This window comes from Gekko japonicus, unplaced genomic scaffold (assembly GCF_001447785.1).
Source record: "Gekko japonicus isolate JY-2015 unplaced genomic scaffold, Gekko_japonicus_V1.1 scaffold252, whole genome shotgun sequence".
Taxonomy (NCBI): domain Eukaryota; kingdom Metazoa; phylum Chordata; class Lepidosauria; order Squamata; family Gekkonidae; genus Gekko; species Gekko japonicus.
The window spans coordinates 803,761-806,343 of NW_015163612.1; positions in this window are offsets into that span (position 1 = coordinate 803,761).

The window sequence follows — 2,583 nt, forward strand, 5'->3', positions numbered from 1 at the left end:
GCCTCACCCCCCCCATGCCAGAATAGCCCCCCCCCCCCGGCCTTTGGGAAGTTGCTATCCTTGGACTTGGTGGTAAACTGCCCGAATCACATGGCAGGGGGGCATCCCCGCCTCCCTCCCTGTGGCTCCTCTGTCTCATGTCAAAATGGTGTCTCTCTCGCCACGGCCGGCGGAGGCATTTCAAGTTAAAACGGTAGCTTAGCAGAGTGACTCTTCTGCATGGATCAAGTGCTGGGCGCACATCGGAAACAAGCCACCAAAGAACCACCCACCAAAGCACCAACATGCCCCCCGCCCCCCTCCCCCAACAGCCCCCTTTCCCACCAACCCATCTCCCGGCTTTCCCACCGACTCCAGCCTTGTGCTTCCTTGCCCCCTGCCTGGGAGGAGACGGGCCACTCGGCCCGCTTCTGGCTGGATTCGGTCTTTGATGGAGGAGCCAGGAAATTCGAGACATCCCCCCCCCCGACAAGCTGCTCCTCGTGGCACACAGGAGTTCTCTGCCCTGCTGCTTTGGGGGAAGGCCCCCCTCCCTCGTGCTTCCTCGCAGCAGGTGGCTTCCAGACAAAGCGCTGGCCATTGGCACCCAACTCGGGTTTTTTTACCCCTCACAAAGAGGGAGGAGGAAGATGAGATGTTTCCCCTGGATGTACTGCTCAATTTCTCACTATTTGCTGTGCGGCTGCATTTTGACCCACATCTTCTTGATCCTAAAAAATAAGGATCAAGAAGATGCGGGGGAAATCGGGGGGGGGGATGCAGGTCAAAATGCGGCCACACAGCAAATAGTGGGAAACTGAGCAGTAAAACCGGGGGAAATGGGAGACAGAGGGCGGAACAACTGCTTTTGCAGAATTGCTCCCATATTGTATTATATGTAAATAGGCCTGTGGAGTTCCTTCACAAGTAGCAAGGATCAGTTCTCTGGGGAATCTGAAGGATCTTCTTAAATTCTACTACAACAATTTTTAGCCCTCCTGGGAAAATTAGGCCTGTGGAGTTCCTTCACAAGTAGCAAGGATCAGTTCTCTGGGGAACCTGAAGGATCTTCTTAAATTCTACTACAACAATTTTTAGCCCTCCTGGGAAAATAGTGGTAGCTTGTTGGCCTGGGATTTTAAAATGTTATCTACCTTGTTTTATGGCTATTTAGCTATGTTATGGCTATTTGGCTACACATTAAGATCTGGGATCTCATTGTGATGGGTGGAATTCAGCAAACTCCTATAAATAGAAAGTAAGCAAACACTGGAATTTTTTAAAATTTGTGTATGTATATCCACCACATTATGTGGTTCATATTTCAGCATGCAACTAATAAAATGTTTCTCTTTCAAGAGTGAACATGACTAGTTGATATTGTTGCTCTTTGAATATATAGGATACAGCAGATATTTTGCCATAACCTAATACATCATCCAAATACATACAATTACAGCATCTCTTCCATTTGAAATGGAATTTCAAAGACCTTATATTAGACTTTTCCAAAGAGTAATTTAACATATAAATATGTTGTTTGGTTTATGTCAAACTACCTGCAGCTGTGAATCCTGTCTGTGCTTTCCATTTTAGAAGTCATTAACTTTCCTCATTAAATGGGATTCCCCCCATCATCATATTTCTCATTTATTTTAGTTAAATAACATGGATTCATTGTACCACAGACATTTTCATCTCATTCTAAAATGAATTCAGAATCCAAAACTCTTCTCTGAATACACTGCTATATGCTCATAAATTTGGATATCTGCAAATAAATATTTGGTAGAGGATCTTTCTTCACTCTGGGATCACCATTTCGACCTGCCAATATTTAACACAATCCCAGCTCCCTCTGAATATGCAAAAGCTGGAAAACATCCACTGTTTTTGAAATCAGGCAGAAATGAAGGAAGGCAAGACTGGGGAAATGGAAGCCCCACATGTTCAGTGCTCAATACGCTTTGTGTACACTCCTCCTCCTCCCCTTCAGAGGAGTGAGCTTCCCACCATTTAAACTCTCAGAACCAGTCCCCACACACCCTTTGTATCAAAGTCAATTGTGTGGCAAGATTAAAACTGAGTGCATTCATGAACTAACAGTACACAGCAGTAGTTATGCTGTGAACTTTGACATGAATATGATCCCGAGGCAAACTTACCTTGCTTGACTTTCTTGATTAGATGCGAGGTGAGCTCTTCATCTGATCAACTTCACGGCTGTTGTTGACATTTACATAGAACAGCTTTGTGCCTGCCAGTATTCACTTATGGTCAGGGCTTTTTTTGTAGAAAAAGACCAGCAGGAACTCATTAGCATAATAGGCCACACCCAACAGCAGCAACGTATTAGGATATGAGGCCCCACTGCACAGCTCATTAGCATATTAGGTCACACCCCCATGCCCTCCCTTGGTTTGCCCGGGCGCCCCACAGCTGCGGGGAGCCCAGGCCAGCTGGCCCTTGGACAGGCCGGGAAAGGCACGGAGAGGCATTTAAATGCCTCCCCGATCCTTCCAGGGCCCCCACCTCAGAGTTGCCTGGGGTGTCGCTCTCCAGGCCTTCCCTCTGTAGCCCACACACGCAGAGGTTTTGGCTGTA